The 18,482-nt window shown below is 43.5% G+C and overlaps 1 protein-coding gene and 1 non-coding gene across 5 annotated transcripts in view; both read left to right on the top strand.

Moving 5' to 3' along the window:
• LOC126297535 (excitatory amino acid transporter 1) overlaps window positions 1-18,482 on the top strand; it is a 661,389-nt gene that overhangs the window by 230,828 nt on the left and 412,079 nt on the right. The gene's annotated exons all lie outside the window — the stretch shown is intronic.
• On the top strand, window positions 6,780-6,852 carry Trnae-cuc (transfer RNA glutamic acid (anticodon CUC)). Its single transcript has one exon. It is a non-coding gene; the product is annotated as a tRNA-Glu (tRNA).

Genomic DNA, 18,482 nt, shown 5'->3' with positions numbered 1-18,482 from the left:
CGTAGAGCAACTTCGCTGCAGGTATATAAAAACTGACATGTAGGCAAGGTATGAATACCCGCCAGGTTAGCCGAGAGCCCTAATGCGTTGTTTCCTGGACTCGGGTAGGCGCGCCGGCTGGGGATCGAATCCGCCTGGCGGATTAACGACGAGGGCCGGTATGCCGGCCAGCCTGGATGTGGTTCTTAGGCGGTTTTCCACATCTCACTAGGTTAATACCAGGCTGGTCCCCACATCCCGCCTCACTTACCCGACTCGCAGACATCTGAACACGTTCACACTATTCCATGGATTACACTAGACGCAGAGAGCTGGGGTACACTAATTCCATCCTGGAGGTATGGGGTGGTGGCAGGAAGGGCACCCAGCCACCCTTTAACATTACCCTTGCCAAATCCGGTTCTAACCATGCCAACCCTGCGATCAAGGCACAAGTGAAAGAAAGAAAGAATGATGTAGGCAAGGGATCAGTGTGACATTTGTATCTTTCTGACGCATGTGCGGTAAAAGCGGAAACGCGAACTATGGCGACGTGATTACCAAATGCGTCCGAACGGGTCCAACGTACTGTTATTGTTTTAATAGCTCTCAAAGGACAAATGCCGACAGACATCCATCAGCGAATGAAGAATGTGTATGGGGCAGTATGTCTGTCGAAAAGTACATTTTTGTAAAGGTGCGACAAGAGGTGGTGCTGCTTAGAGATAACGCACATCCACATGTCGCAAATATCGTAAAGCGGATGTCAGGCCAACTCAAGTGGGAGACACTCGAGGATCCACCCTATTGCCCTAATCTCTCCCCATGAGATTATCACATCTTCGGTCCCATAATAAAGGCCTTGAAGAGTCTGAGATTCCGGACGAGGATGTGCAGCAGGCACTTGTGGATTTCCTTACGCAGCAGGACACAATATTTTAGCAAACGGGTATCTTCAATCTGTTGCGCCAGAGGGATGATTGCGTCAGTCCTCAGAGCTATTTTCCCCGATTGGCATACCTATTCTGGACTGTAGGCCTTCTAACGGTAACTTTTTGATCGCCCCTTATATGTAGTTGTCCGGTTTCATAAGCTATTGTTTTGTTGTTAACTTAGGTTTTCACGGCAGGTTTGAAGTACTATCGTCCAATTGGTGACTGGGAATCACGTTCTTTAATTGCTAACTGTTCTACGTTGACATTACCTTTCCTTGTCTATGCAATCAACAGAATTTTCACTGATTGTGAAACGAAAGCACAACGTAAATGTACGGTTTTAAATTTTATTGCAGCACCTCCTGTTGGAGAGAACCTATTGTGTTATTCTCAACGGGGAGAAATGGTCATATGCTAGAGTTTCTTCAGGTTTACCCCAAGCAGGGCTATGACCATTAACATGAACTCAGCAAACAAGTAATCGTGCGGAAGGTTCGTGAGGCTGTTAACAGATGATATTATTTTGTACAATTTGCAACAAAAGCTTGAGGATAATCTTTCGAGATACATTCCTCAGATGTGAAGAAGAAGAAGAAAAGAAGAAGAAGAAGAAGTAGTCCAGTTTATAAATTGGTAAGGAAGCCCATTATTTCCATGTTAATACTGATTTTCTACTCTTCTTTATAATAAATTAAAAATGGGACACACACAGGAGTTGAACATAGCAAGAAGAAGAAGAAACTTTCTTACGTGAGATGTTAACAAGACACTGTTGGTTAAGTCCTAAATCGTAGGGCCACCGCTAGTGTTTTTTGTTTAGTTTCATCGAAGGTAAGGACATCGAACTCGAGTGTTTGCTTTTGTTATTTCTCTAGGCACTTCATTACCTTACATGTAGTATCAGCTCTTTAAGGGGCCATTACGGACATAGCTACGAAGTACTGTGTAGCGATGCCAGTACAATGCAGTGGAAGGGTATATACACAGGAGTTGGCAGGTGACCATTTACTAATTGGTAATAAGCGTGTCGCTGAATGTATATTTCGGAAGAGATTTCCGGAAGCAAGCTGCACCAATAGAATGTAATTCGAAGCAATTGGTCGTCTCTTGGGAAGCAAAGGATATACAAGAGTGCTGCATACGACTTGGGATAGGCGTAGGAGAACAGGGAAACAGCATCTGGAGGAGGCAATTCTTAATGCAGTGAAGATGTCCGTAATGTTTCTGTAAGACAAATAGGAGCATCACGTAGTGCGGTGAGCGATACTGTGCTGTATCCATACCACTCACAGTGTGTGCAACCACTATCAGCAATGATTTTTCTGTACGGACACACTTTCGTGAATTGTTTGTTCAACGATTGGTAAACACTGATTGTAGTGCAACTCTGCTGTTCGTAGTTGAAGCGTCGTTTGAACATGATCAGACTGCACATTTTCAGGTGCACTATCTGGTCAAAAGTATCCAGACACCAATTAGTGGACAATGTGCGTCCCCCCTTCGCCTTGATGTCCTTGGGGACACTTTGTCAGGTGTATGAATGTCTGTGGAGGAACTGCAGCCCATTCTTCCCCAATTCACCAGAAAAGGTAGTGATGTTGGGGTCTGGAGCGAAGTCGACGTTGTAACTTATCCAAAAATTATTCCATTTCATTCGGATTCTTCTGGCAGGCTAGTCAATTTCAATCCATATTACAGCCCACAAACCATTGTTTCAAGGATGCTGCCTTACGACAGGTTACTTAGTCATGGTGATAAGTCATCCTCTCTAAACTGTTCCTGTGCTATACGCAGTGCTCTGCGTAATGTGTTCATATCCTTCTACATTTCACGTTTTCTTAAGCCTTATGAGGGGACCGCTGCCTTACCACAAAAAACCACCACTTATTGTGTGATCCACCAGTCCAAATCACTTGTTTTCAGTCACCCACTGTCCACTGGCGTTGCTCTTTACACCATCTCAAGCATCGCTTAGCATTTACTGCAGAAATATATGGCTGCTCGACAATTTTACCCCATCCTTTTCCTACGTACAGTCATTGATGTAGTTGTACTGCTGGCAGCACTTCGGAACCCGGCTAATTTGATGTGAGTTTTTACAATCAACTTCAGCAACTTTCGATTGTCCCAATTGGTCAGTACAAGAGGTCTATATGGTCTTGTTTTAGCAGTGATTATTCTTTCGCTTTCTACTTCACAATCACATCAATAGTTGGCTTGGGCAGTTTTACAAGATTTGAAATATTCCTGATGGATATGTTACTCAGGTGGCATTCAGTGACTAATCAATGTCCCAAGTTACTTAACCCTCCCGATCGACACATTCAACTATTATTGCTTCTATGTTGCTAACACAATACTCTCTGCCTCATTTTATACAGACGTGTTCAGCTCTCGTGACATACAGTTTGTCTCCGTAAGAGCGTGGCAAAAATGTAACTGTACATAGAGAATGCTCCACTGAACAATTTGAGGTAGGAAATCGGGGGCCGGAAAAGCCAACTTAAGGAGATACGGAAAAGAACTTCTCGTCCGCTTTGTCTAGAATTACTGTTTTCCAGCTTATTTACAACTAACATGCGTACAAGCTTACACGTACTGTACTGTTTATTTACGTGTGCGTTCTTTATTTCGAATAAGGAAACAAGGACGAGGAGCCTGATTACTAGGAAGTCATAATGGTTTTGTTTAATTTACTTGCCCATAAGGTGGTTCTTTTTTATCGTATTTACATTGTCCCATGACAGAACGTGCTATGAATCAACCACAGACTCATTCATTACTCAGTACTATTCAGAGTAGAGACGAACAGTACAATACGATGGAACAATGCCGGTACAGTTTCGCAGGACTCACTGACATACACCTTGTGTATGCGGCAGTACGTTGCAAAGCTCTCGCTGCTGAAAGGCTGTACAGTGAATAATTTCTTAACAAGCATCATCCTTCACGACGACTGTTTATATCTCTCGATCGACGAATGCGGAGGACTGGTTCATTGGAAAGAAGAAATGAGGGTCCTGGCAATATGAGGACCACTCGCTCACCCGAGTTTGAAGATGTGGTGCTGGAATGTGTTGCAGCGAACCCAATACAATTACTGGTCGTACTGCATGTGAAACTGGCGCTGCACATACTAGGATGTGGTGGGTACTCCACGAACAATAATTACACCCCTTATCACAAACGACGAGTCCACGCAATGCTTGTGACTGACTTTGGACCAAGGGTCGCATTGTGTCAGTGGTTTCTCGAACAGATGATTGATTGACCATTGTGATGCTATTTCGAACGGCAGTAATAGCCATGTGTGAGATGAGGAAAACACTCAAGCTGTGGTAGAGCCACACCATCAAGTGCATTTTGCTGTGAATATCTGGGGCTGCACTGTAGGTGACAATCTCACTGGGCCGTATCTTCTATCTGGCCACCTGAATGGCCACTTGTACTTGAGGTTCTTGCAAAGAGTTCTACCTGAGCTGTTTGAGAACGTACCCTTGGCTATTCGTGAGAGAATACGAATACAACATAGCGGTGTACCACCTCACTTCATTGTTGTCAGCAACCATCTCAGTTCTGTATTTCCTGGTCGCTGGATTGGAAGAGGAGGTCCTATACCATGGCCTACGATGTCACCCAACCTGAATCCCCTTGATTTTAGCACACTCGTCTCTCATTCGGGAGGACGACGGTTCAATCCCGCGTCCGGCCATCCTGATTTAGGTTTTCCGTGATTTCCCTAAATCCCTCAAGGCAAATGCCGGGATGGTTCCTTTGAAAGGGCACGGCCGACTTCCATCCCGTCCTTCCGTAATCCGATGAGACCGATGACCTCGCTGTCTGATCTCCTCTCCAAAAACAACTCCGGCCGTTGTGGCCGAGCCTAGGCGCTTCAGTCCGGAACCACGCTGCTGCTACGGTCGCAGGTTCGAATCCTGCCTCGTGCATGGATGTGTGTGGTGTGCTTAGGTTAGTTAGGTTGAAGTAGTTGTAAGTTCTAGGGGACTGATGACCTCAGATGTTGAGTCCCATAGTGCTCAGAGCCATTTTTGAACCAAAAACTACCCAACCTTCTCTTTGATTATTTCCTATGGAGATATCTAAAGTCACTTGCGTGTGAGACCCTAGTGAATACGGAGATGGAATTAGCAGCCAGAATTATAGCTGCCTATGATGTTATTCGAAACACACCAGCGATATTTGTCAGGGTGCATCAGTATCTTGTTCACCGATGTCATGCTTGCATTGAGGCTTATGGGCGTCAGTTTCAGTACATTTTGCATGATACAGTACAAATGGTACATCCATTGTGTGAGGGATGGTATTTGCAGTTAACTGTAACTAAGGTAAATAAAAAAGTACTCAGGAATGTGATTTTATTCCCGTTACCTCCTGAAGCTGGCTTCTCCGACCCCAGGTTCCCTAGCTGATACTGTCCAGTAGAGCATCCTCTACATCCTGTTAATTTTTTGCACGCTTTTGCGGAAACACCTTGTGTAGTGGCCGGTTCCGCATTACGGAAGGGTGTTTGGATACTTTTGATCGGATGGAGTACATCACATGGGCTGACATGAATTCTTTCACAGATACTGAAGCACGCCATCACCAAAGATTTTGTATCACTGTTTTGATCTGATTGTTGCTAACTGTGGTCAGGTTCTCAAGTCCCTCCATACAAGCCCAACAGATGAAATCTCGATATTATTTTAGCGAACATGTTACATGATCTGCTAGAAGACTGCATCAGTAAGGCGAAATACGTACTTCATTCACGGTGGAGCTGCTTCTCATTCAGTATCAGTGCTCCTCTGCTTCTGAACAACAAATTCCGTGACAAAGGGAGAGTATTTGATGCCCAGTTTTCCCTGAACTCCATGTTTGCCGGACCTAAAGCCTCAAGACTTTCATTTATGGGCGAATTTGATAGCTCTTATGTGTTTCTATCCCGGTAAGCAATGGATTGAACTTAGTGCCAGTACTGTGGAAACTTGCAAAACCATACGTAATACCCAAAGAATAAGTTAGTACAGCTGATATTGAGTGCTGTCCGTGAGCATTCGGAATATTTAATATAAGAGTTTCATGTGATAAACTGGAACGTTCTCTTCCTGGATATTTCCCTTGACTAATATATTACGGGGGCCGTGCGGAGTGGGCTCGCCGTTTGAGTCGCCATGTCACGGATTGCGCAGCCCCTTCCGCCGGAGGTTCGAGTCCTCCCTTGGGCATGGGTGTTCTTAGCATAAGTTAAAGTAGTGTGTAAGTCTGAGTTCACACACACATTTTTAATATATTACGCATAGTCGTAGTAAATGAAATCTAATACGTAAAAAAAGCCTTCCCAGACCCATGTACATATAATTTATTTCCTTCTCCTTGTATATGTAAGGAATTCATGAATAAATTAGTCTCGGAACTGAGTTATAGCGAAGTATAGGAAGTCCGAGGCGAGATCAGATACTGGTTTAGGACACGCTATGGACCCTAGAGTGTAATATATTTCAAATAAATAAGTGGAAAAAGCCAATTTAGTTCGCTTCTGCGATTCTCTCTCTCATTTAACTCACGAAGATAAAAAAAAAAAACAAACAGTCGGACAGTTTCAGTACGAGCACTAATTTGTCTGGTGTTACCATCAGGGTCATATTGCGCGATACATTTCGCAGGAAGTAACATGCTACTCTACTTTTCGACTGCAGGTATTTCATCTTCTGATTATATTTCATGTTGGGACTTCAAATAGGACATCATGTAAAACCGGCTGTAAGGCTAAAGTTCATTAGAAGAATGCTAAATGAATGTTATTCACTCACGATGGAGCCACTTGATGAAAACGACATTCTATCGATTACTGAATGTCAACCGAGCGAGGTGGCGCAGTGGTTAGCACACTGGACTCTCATTCCGGAGGACGACGGTTCAATCCCGTCTCCGGCCATCCTGATTTAGGTTTTCCGTGATTTCCCTAAATCGTTTCAGGCAAATGCCGGGATGGTTCCTTTGAAAGGGCACGGCCGATTTCCTTCCCAATCCTTCCCTAACCCGAGCTTGCGCTCCGTCTCTAATGACCTCGTTGTCGACGGGACGTTAAACACTAACCACCACCACCACTGAATGTCAATCTGGACGTTATCAGGTAGTATTAACAGAGAAGATGGAAAATATACACTACTGGCCATTAAAATTGCTACACCAAGAAGAAATGCAGATGATAAACGGGTATTAATTGGACAAATATACTAGAACTGACATGTGATTACATTTTCACGCAATTTTGGTGCATAGATCCTGAGAAATCAGTACCCAGAACAACCACCTCTGGTCGTAATAACGGCCTTGATACACCTGGGCATTGAGTCAAACACAGCTTGGATGGAGTGTACAGGTACATGTACAGCTTCAACACGATACCAAAGTTCATCAAGAGCAGTGACTGGCGTATTATGACGAGCCAGTTGCTCGGCCACCATTGGCAAGACGTTTTCAATTGGTGAGAGATCTAGAGAATGTGCTGGCCAGGGCAGCAGTCGAACATTTTCTGTACCCAGAAAGGCCCGTACACGACCTGCAACACGAGGCTGTGCATTACCCTGCTGAAATGTAGGGTTTCGTAGGGATCGAATGAAGGGTAGAGCCACGGATCGTAACACATCTGAAATGTAACGTCCACTGTTCAAACTGCCGTCAATGAGAAAAAGAGGTGACAGAGACGTGTAACCAATGGCACCCCATACCACCACGCCGGGTGATACGCCAGTATGGTGATGACAAATACATGCTTCCAATGCGCGTTCACCACGATGTCGCCAAACACGGATGCGACCATCATGATGCTGTAAACAGAACCTGGATTCATCCGAAAAAATGGCGTTTTGCCATTCGTGCACCCAGGTTCGTCGTAGAGTACACCATCGCAGCCGCTCCTGTTTTGATGCAGCGTCAAGGGTAACCGCAGCCATGGTCTCAGAGCTGATAGTCCATGCTGCTGCAAACGTCGTCGAACTCTTCGTGCAGATGGTTGTTGTCTTGCAAACGTCCCCATCTGTTGACTCAGGGATGGAGAGGTGGCTGCACGATCCGTTACAGCCATGCGGATAAGATGCCTGTCATCTCGACTGCTAGTGGGTTAAATTTCGCATCTGTAGCACATCTTCGTGGTGTAGCAATTTTAATGACCAGTAGTGTATATGTCTCTTTTTAATCGTGCACATCTTCAGTTTGTCAGCACGGGAGTGTCACAGATGTTCAACCAAAAACTTTCTCACCGAGGCTGAATTTCAGAATATTAAATACGTGCCTTCCAAGAAAAGTAAAGCAGCACGTTGCTTCCTGCGAAATGTATCTCGCAATATGTCCTTGATGATAACACCAGGGAAATTAGTGCTCTTACTGAAACTTTCCAACAGTTTGTTTTTGCTACATGAAAGTTTGTTGACTCAGAATATTACACCTGGCATACGCCGTAAGGTGGCTTGTCGAGTATAAATATAAATGCAAACTGTATCATTTTCTAGGTAACATAGCATATTTTGCTATAGCTTTAAAGAAAAATGTGTAAAGTATCTTTTCAAATTTCTTCGCCATAGTTAATATAGTATCAAGCTGCAACTAAATGACACAATAAAAGATTTATTTATTTTGAGTAATCATTCCGCAAAGAAAAATCATTCGGCATCAGATGTACTTTGCGACAATGGAATAGAGTTCCACATGGCTACGACATGTTTCGTAACTGGTTTCGAACACCATTCAGCCGAAAGGTAATTCATATATTCAATTAGTGTTAACGTACAAATTTATTTGAAAAATGACTATTTGAAACAGGTTGTGAAATAAAGACAGGTGGTTTCTAATGCAACGGAGTCCTATGCCACAGTAGATTTAAACGGATAATGCGTTAAGGAATGAGGAGGTAATTTACGTTGCTATGACAACGGGACAATGAAAAGCATAGCAGTCATTTGAGAATTTCCAGTCATAGTTAGGTAAGATTATGATAGTAGCTCTAACCACCTCTGGATTCACTATGTGAGTGATACAAAACCTTCAGTCAAATAGGTGTTCCGTAGTCGAGGTAACTAACGCACGCCTATGTACTGGCGCTGGAATCGGAAGTACGCCGGTTCGAATCAAGGTGTTGTGACTAAATTTTCAGTGCCAGTATTCCATAGGTTAGGGGAGGAGAAGTGCTGGCGTGATGTCTTAGATTAAATTTAAAATCTCTATGCAGTATCTCATGAAGCGAGGGCATGTGACTCTGTAATGGTGATACATCCTTCGGATGGGTGACGTAAAGCGCGGCGGCTCCCTTGGTGCTATTAGAGAGGAATACAGGTAGTCTTCGTGACAGCACCGGATTTAGCCTCTCCCTTACATCATCATCATCATCATAATCATCATTATCATTGCCCACCACAAACATAACACTACACTGTACACAAATCCATTACACTTAGCTGCACCCCCCCCCCCCCCCCCCCCGCAATATGCACTCGACACCTCTCCCATATCCGGAAGAAGAAGGCCAATGTGCACGGAGGAAGAACACACTTTTCCGCAAGGAATATCGCAGCCAACTCTGCCATACGACGTTTAATTAAATTTTCCAGTTAAATATGGAATCTGAAAAAATTACTTTTTCAAGCAAATAATGCATTCTAACGCTGGAAAACATGCTTATCTAAGTCAAACCAGGCGACAGGATATTAAATCCTCATTTCGGCTTCTTGAAAACTACTACTTGCGACACATATTGGTCGAACAACGAGCTTTGCTGTAGTGCTAGACTTCAAAGCAACTGTTTGCGTGCCCTACTCTTACAAACTCCTTCGAGTGGTCTCTCTCTCTCTCTCTCTCTCTCTCTCTCTCTCTCTCTCTCTCTCTCTCTCTCTCTCTCTCTCTCTCTCTAACACACACACACACACACACACACACACACACACACATCTCAGTTTTTTTCGCACGAATCTTGTAATAAAGCACAATGTATAGCGATAAAGTTAGTTTTTTCCTTGTTGTACACTACTGCCCATTAAAATGGCTACACCACGAAGATGACATGCTAGAGACGAACTTTAACCGACAGGAAGAAGATGCTGTGATAGGCAAATGATTAGCTTTTCAGAGCATTCACACAAGGTTGGCGCCGGTGGCGACACCTACAACTTGCTGACCGAGAAAAGTTTCCAAACGATTTCTCATACGCAAACAGCAGTTGACCGGCGTTGTCTGATGAAACTTTGTTGCGATGCCTCAAGTAAGGAGGAGAAATGCGTACCATCACGTTTCCGACTTTGATATAGGTCGGATTGTAGCCTATCAAGATTGAAGTTTATCGTATGGCGACATTGCTACTCGCGTTGGTCGAAATCCAATGACTGGAATAGGTGGGTTCAGGAGGGTAATACGAAACGCCGGGCTGGATCCCAACGGCCTCGTATCACTAGCAGTAGAGATGAAAGGTATCTTATCCGCATCGCTGTAACGGATCGTGCAGCCACGTCACGATCCCTGAGTCAACAGATGGGGACGTTTGCAAGACAACAACCATCTGCACGAAGAGTTCGATGACGTTTGTAGCAGCATGGACTATCAGATCGGAGATCATGGGTACGGTTACCCTTGACGCTGCATCACAGACAGGAGCGCCTGCGATGGTGTACTCAACCACGAAGCTGCGTGCACGAATGGCAAAACGTCATTTTTCCGGATGAATCCACGTTCTGTGTACAGAATCATGATGGTCGCATCCATGATTGGCTACATTGCGGTGAACGCACATGGGAAGCATGTATTCTTCATCGCCTTACTGCCGCATCACCTGGCGTGGTGGTATGGGGTGTCTTTGGTTACACGTATCGGTCACCACTTTGAATAGTGGATGTTACATTTCAGATGTGTTACGACCCGTGGCTCTACCCTTCATTCGATCTCTGCGAAACCCTACATTTCAGCAGGATAATGCACAATCACATGGTTCAGGTCCTGTACGGGTCTATCTGGATACAGAAAATGTTAGACTGCTGCCCTGGCCAGCACATTCTCTAGATCTCTCACCAATTTGAAAATGTCTGTTCAATGGTGGCCGAGCAACTGGCTCGTCACAATACCACAGTCACTACTCTTGATGAACTGTGGTATCGTGTTAAAGCTGCATGGGCAGCTGTACCTGTACACGCCATCCAAGCTCTGTTTGACTCAATGCCCAGGTGTATCAAGGCCGTTACTACGGTCGGAGGTGGTTGTTCTGGGTATTGATATCTCAGGATCTATGCCCCCAAATTGCGTGAAAATTGAATCACACGTCAGTTCTAGTATAATATATTTGTCCAATGAATGCTACGGTCGCAGGTTCGAATCCTTCCTCGGGCATGGATGTATATGATGTCCTTTGGTTAGTTAGGTTTAAGTAGTTCTAAGTTCTAGGGGACTGATGACCACAGATGTTATGTCCCATAGTGCTCAGAGCCATTTGAACCATTTTGTCCAATGAATACCCGTTTATCATCTGCATTTCTTCTTGGTGCAGCAATTTTAATGGCCAGTAGTGTATTTCTTCGTTTCGTGAAGTCCTTTTGTATTACTGACATCTGGGCCAGTTCGAAAACATATTCCCACAAGCTACTTATTATTTGCACTCCTCAACCCCTCGCAATTTTTCTCGAGTCAGTTCTCGGTGCTAATTATGAAGCGTATTATATAAAAATCTTGAACTCGGTCACCCTGGTACCCTAAGCAGCCGGTACCAACTGTGATACGTCCTGCATATGCATAGAAATCGTACAGTTGTGGTGCATATGGCGCCCCCAAGCGGCGACTTGTCGCTTGGGCCTCAAACCGGTCTGCCTTTGGTTTTTATTGCACTACGCTCATAGATAAAGCGCAGGGTTGGATGGCTACCAAAGTTTACAATACGATATGATTCACAGGTATTACCGGAATAACTGCTATGGCTTCCATAATGAAAAGTATCGAATAGCAGGTTAATGTTCAAACTGGTTCAAATCTGGAACAGCACTGGCATCTAGTGACAGACATAGGAAGTACTTTCCTGCCTCCATATGTGAGTTTGCGTGCAGTCGCTGCAGGTTCTAAGCAGAATATTTTTATTTATGCTACATTACTAAAAGTGGATAACAATACGGTTTCTTATGGGTGTCACACAGAATCAACACAAACTGTGACTGCGCATGACTTGTGCAGAAATGATATGTTACAATATTTGAGAGGTTCTGAAGAAACCGGTCAGGCGTGAAAAGATGAAATTTCCTGTCAGGCAATAAAATAATTAAGTGAATCTGAACGCCGCAGCCACACGAAACTAAACGAGCACCAACACTGATACACAGCTCACACCGCGCACGTAATGTGTTGAGCTGTTAATTGGAAGAACCGTGCGATCTCCTGCATGCCCATATTACCTTGCTAAACTTAAGCTAATTTCTTGAATTTTATTTGTAGATGTTTTATGACACATCTACACTTTTATTAAAGCACTACGATGTTCGAATCAATAGATGAACCTTTGAGAAAGTCAAACAAGTTGTTAGGGCCTCAGTGTTTTCTTGCTTTGAATGTGGTTACTATCAGGTACAATGCACGGGGCTCAGAAAGGTTGCCCGCGAGTGCCAGTTGAATATCGTGCTTTTGCTGTTATCTTCAGTCTGAAGACTGGCAAATCTAGTCAGTCCTGTGCAAGCATCTTCATAAAACTGCTGCAACCTACATCGATTCGAGCCCAGGTCTTCTTGTAACATTTTTTTTTTTTTTTTTTTTTTTTGATTTCGATACTTCCCTCTATTAGCAAACTGACTAATCCTTTATGTCCCATCAACCATCAGTTTCTTAAGGTGTGCCATAAATTTCGGTCTTCCTCAGTTTCATTCAGTACATTTTCATTGCTTATCAGATGTACCCAAGTACTTCAGAATTTTTCTGCAGCATCACTTTTGAAAAGCATATATCCTCTTCCAGAATGAGATTTTAACTCTGCAGCGGTGTGTGCGCTGATATGAAACTTCCTGGCAGATTCAAACTGTGTGCCTGTCCGAGACTCGAACTCGGGATCTTTGCCTTTCGCGGGCATGTGTAGAGCACTTGCCCGCGAAAGGCAAAGGTCCCGAGTTCGAGTCTCGGACAGGCACACAGTTTGAATCTGCGAGGAAGTTTCATCTATCCTCTTGTTGTCTGAACTAAACATTGCGTTATATGCCTTGATCATCATCCAGTAGTATATAATACGGCACAAAAAAATCCTTAGGTGCTGTCAAGTGAACAAGGAAGCCACGCATAGAAAAATAAAAACTAGCAAAATTTGGTAATGTTTGCATACTCTATTCATTTGCACTGAAGCACCAAAGAAACCGATTTAGGCATGCGTAATCAAACACAGAGATATGTAAACAGGCAGAATACGGCGCTGCGGTCGGCAACGCCTATATAAGAGAACAACTGTCTGGTGCAGTTGTTAGATCGGTTACTGCTACAACAATGGCAGGTTATCAAGATTTAATTGGTGGCGGTGTAGTCGGCGCACGAGCAGTTCTGACACAGCATCTCCGAGGTAGAGATTAAGTGAGGATTTTCCCGCACGACCATTTCACGAGCGTACTTGTGAACATCAGGAATCCTGTAAAACATCAAATCTCTGACATCGCTGGGGCCGGAAAAAAATCCTACAAGAACGGGACCAACGACAACCGAAGAGAACCGTTCAGCGTGACAGAAGAGCAACCCTTCCACGAATTGCTGCAGATTTCAATGCTGGGCCATCAACAAGTGTCAACGTGCGAACTCTTGTATACTTGATGACTGCACGACACTAAGGTTTCGCCTCCCCTGGGCCCATCAACACAGACATTACACTGTTGATGACTGGAAACATGTTGCCTTGTCGGACGAGTCCTGTTTCAAATTGTATCGAGCGGATGGGCGTGTACGGGTATGGAGGCAACTCCATGAATCCATGGACTTTGCATGTCAGCAGGGGATTGTTCAAGCTGGTGAAGGGTCTGTACAGGTGACACGTACGTAAGCATCCTGTATGATTATCTGCATACATTCATGTCCACTGTGCATTCATACGACTTGGGCAACTCCAGCACGACAATGCGACATCCTGCACGTCTAGAATTGCTACAGTGTGGCTGCAGCAACGTTCTTCTTAGTTTAAACAATTCCTCCGGCCACCAGACTCCCCAGACATGAACGTTATTGAGCATATCTGGGATGCCTTGCAATGTGCTGTTCAGAAGAGATACCCACCCTCTCGTACTCCTATGGTTTTATTGACAGCCCGGCAGGATTCTTGGTGTCAGTTCCCTCCAGCAGTACATTAGACTTTAGTAGAGTTCATGCCACCTCGTGCTGCGACACTTCTGCGTGCTCGCCGGGGTCGTACCCGATGATAGGCAGGTGTTAGAGTTCCTTTGGCTCTTCAGTGTATAATGTAACAACAGAATTTAAGTTCGTACCACTTTTTCCACGTTTCTCGTTAACTGTTGTTACATGTTTGTTGATGCGTGTAAATTTAAGTTGCATGACATTTTCTTCCTTGCGATGTAAAAGATCATTTTTGCCCACTGCGCATACTATCTGAAATGCGTCTAATGCGTTATAAAAGCTGCAGCGGTCGCAGTGCTATAAGGGACTCGATGTAAAGCATCATTTGTTAAGAAATACTGTACGAACTTAATGATTGCTTGACGTACGTAGTGTGCTACACAAAAGATTTCCATATCGCTAACGTGTCATTTATCGTAATGAGCGCTAAGTTAAAGAATTACCACCGATGCAGTAAATATTATTTCTTTTTTGAGGAGCACCATAAGCGAGAAGTCCCAAAACAAAAAGACCAGTGTCAAGTTTATCATATCGGGCGAAGCACACGCAGCACGGACACTTCAAAAATCAGTATAAACAAAATTTTTTCCATAGTTTAAGTAGACAACTGACGTGCACCGTCACTCAACTCAAAAAAAAAAAAAAAAAAAAAAAAATGTCATTGATACCAGCGCCACATTTTGCCACGCTAAGATTACGTTAAAACCAATTCTCAGGCATTTATATAAAAGTTAAGATGCTCCAATAGCTTGAAAGATGTGTTTGGGGTATTATTACCGTTCCACTAGTACTGTAAGGAAGAGGAAAGCCGCGACATGCTCAGACAGCTAAAAATCATTGAGTTCAGAAAATCGATTCGAAAACATATTTTACATTCTGGTAACGGCTAACATCACTCACTAGTCGATTGTAATAATGACGTTATTAGGTCATCTGTTAAAAAAATATTATTTCACTCAGTCTTATGAAAGGTCAACAGCATAAACGTCAAAATGTTTCTACATCAAATGTATGTATTATCCACAAGAATGAGCCAAGAGATCTCACAACCAGTTAGGTGTTTCGGGAGATACAAAGAAATGAGAGAAAATTACTTATTGCAATTTATGTTCTTCATATAAGTTTTACTGACACTTTTTCAGCCATTCGTTAGTAATAAAACCTCGAGAAAAAGAGTTCTCAGTTGAAAGTTGGGAAACTAAATTCGATTTTGCTAAAATATTTTTGTTTTTTTTTATTACTCCCTAAGTCAGTTTCGGTCGGGGGTGAAGGGTAGGTGTTGTACTAGAGTTATTATCAATCTTCCAGTATTATTCGCGGATAGTATGCGAGAAGATAAACTATGTGTGATATAAATACGAATGGAAAGACAGTGCCACGTGCTACCCAAAAGCTGCACGCACAACACACGGGATACTTGCGTTCTTAACTGACAGAAATCGACTTTGATGGAGGTAAGTCCTTCGAAACGCGTACTGGAAATAAAAATAAACTGTGAATGGTTACAGTAATTTTTAGTTTAAATGGACACTGGGTCCTCTGCATGAGTCTGATTTTCTTTAGTTTTACTCTTCCCGTCATTACGAGATATGTAATTTGGTGGAAATGATATGCTCCTTGATTAAAATCAGAATTTTGTGTAGCTTTATGCGATACACACCACCTTTAGCATTTCTTTCATGCTGTAGTGGGAACAAGCAAACAAGTGACGTCTCGCGATGCTATTCTTTAAATCTTGACTACCTCATCATTAGATAGTATTTTGAGGTATAATTCACTCCAGAAAAAAACACTTCTAAATAACTAATGATGACATTAACATAATAAGTAACATCTATGTATATACGCATAATGCTTGAAATGTCTTGCACAGTTTTAGGAACTGCGGGTAGGTTACTTCTTTGCCCTTAGTCCGCCTGCTTAGCTGAGTGGTAACTTGATTGCATACCAAGCACCTGGCGCGGGTTCGAAGATTTTATCCGCTCGTGAACAGGGTATTGTGTTGCTGCTGTCGTCGTCGTCGTCGTCATCGCATCATCACCGACACAAAAGTCGCTCAATGTGGAGTCATCTGTAATAAAACTTGCAACTCGGCAGCCGAACTTCTCCGGATGGGTGCCCCGCCCAACAATGCCGCACGATCATTTCATTTTTTTCTTTGGCCTTTCTTTGCCTAAAACATCAAATACATAGCATTGTGACGGGAAAACACATTGTACCATTTTAATTGGAAAGTGTTAGGTTGTTGGTATCTGAAAATATCTTTTCCACGAAATTTGTCATACTTGCCACAGTGAACAGTATCTATCGGGTGAACTCTAACTTCGCCGTCCAAATTTCGGAAGTTGTTCAGGGATATCTTCTGAGTGTTTGGATATAAGGGGCCACAGTCTCCTGTGGCCCGTTGCAGAATTGTGTTGTTGTGGTTTATTTTGTTAGTTATCCCAACTACCTTTGTTCCTGTGACGTCCTCTAATACGCTATCACCAAAGCTTACAACACAAAACACAGATTAATGCATACGTACAGGTGCAGAAGTACTGTGATGTTGTTGCCATCAGAACTGTATTTACTACATAAAACTATAAGATAAATCAACAGGAACGATTATACACTGACGGAAAAAATCGCAACACCAAAAAATAAATAATATAGAGCATTAAAAATTCGGGAATATGTTAAATGATGAACATGGAAAGATCACAGGTTAGGTGCGAGATAATCCATTGTAAATGGAAATACTGGTACATTAGTAACCGGTGTAACCGATAGAATGTTGAATGCAAGCAAGCAAACGTGCATGTATTGTGTTGTACAGGTGCTGGATGTCAGTTTGTGGGATGGAGTTCCATGCCTGTTGCACTTGTTCGTTCAATATAGGTTCGGTTAATTCTGTTTGTGGATGACGTTGGAGTTGACGTCTGATGATGTCCTATATTTGCTCGACTGGAGACAGATTTGGTGATTGAGCAGGCCAAGAGACGTGTCGACACTCTGTAAAACATGTTAGATTACAACAGCGGTATGTGAGTGTGCATTATCCTGTTGGAAAACACTGTCTGGAATTCTGTTCATGAATGCCAGTAAAACAGGTCGAGTCACCAGACCGACGATCAGTTTTGCAGTCGAGGTGCATGGGATATCCACGAGAGAGCTGCTAATATCATACTGAATCGCACCACAGACGATTAACGCCAGTTGTACAGGGTGTTACAAAAATACCGGTATATTTGAAACGGCAATAAAAACTAAACGAGCAGAGATAGAAATACACCGTTTGTTGCAATATGCTTGGGACAACAGTACATTTTCAGGCGGACACACTTTAGAAATTACAGTAGTTACAATTTTCAACAACAGATGGCGCTGCAAGTGATGTGAAAGATATAGAAGACAACGCAGTCTGTGGGTGCGCCATTCTGTACGTCGTCTTTCTGCTGTAAGCGTGTGCTGTTCACAACGTGCAAGTGTGCTGTGGACAACATGGTTTATTCCTTAGAACAGAGGATTTTTCTGGTGTTGGAATTCCACCGCCTAGAACACTGTGTTGTTTTATCAAGATGAAGTTTTCAACGGAGGTTTAATGTAACCAAAGGACCGAAAAGCGATACAATAAAGGATCTGTTGGAAAATTTCAACGGACTGGGAACGTGACGGATGAACTTGCTGGAAAGGTAGGGCGACCGCGTACGGCAACCACAGAGGGCAACGCGCAGCTAATGCAGCACGTGATCCAACAGCGGCCTCGGGTTTCCGTTCGCCGTGTTGCAGCTGCGGTCCAAATGACGCCAACGTCCACGTATCGTATCATGCGCCAGAGTTTACACCTCTATCCATACAAAATTAAAACGCGGCAACCCCTCAGCGCCGCTACCATTGCTGCATGATAGAGATTCGATAACGATATAGTGCACAGGATTGATGACGGCGATATGCATGTGGGCAGCATTTGGTTTACTGACGAAGCTTATTTTTACCTGGATGGCTTCGTCAATAAACAGAACTGGCGCATATGGGTAACCGAAAAGCCCCATGTTGTAGTCCCATCGTCCCTGCATCCTCAAAAAGTACTGGTCTGGGGCGCCATTTCTTCCAAAGGAATCATTGCCCCATTTTTCAGATCCGAAACGATTACTGCACCACGCTATCTGGACATTCTTCGTGAATTTGTGGCGGTACAAACTGCCTTAAACGACACTGCGAACACCTCGTGGTTTATGCAAGATG

Source organism: Schistocerca gregaria, chromosome X (assembly GCF_023897955.1).
Source record: "Schistocerca gregaria isolate iqSchGreg1 chromosome X, iqSchGreg1.2, whole genome shotgun sequence".
Lineage (NCBI taxonomy): Eukaryota > Metazoa > Arthropoda > Insecta > Orthoptera > Acrididae > Schistocerca > Schistocerca gregaria.
Note: the sequence above shows the minus strand (reverse complement) of the source record. Positions and strands in the feature narration are given on the sequence as shown.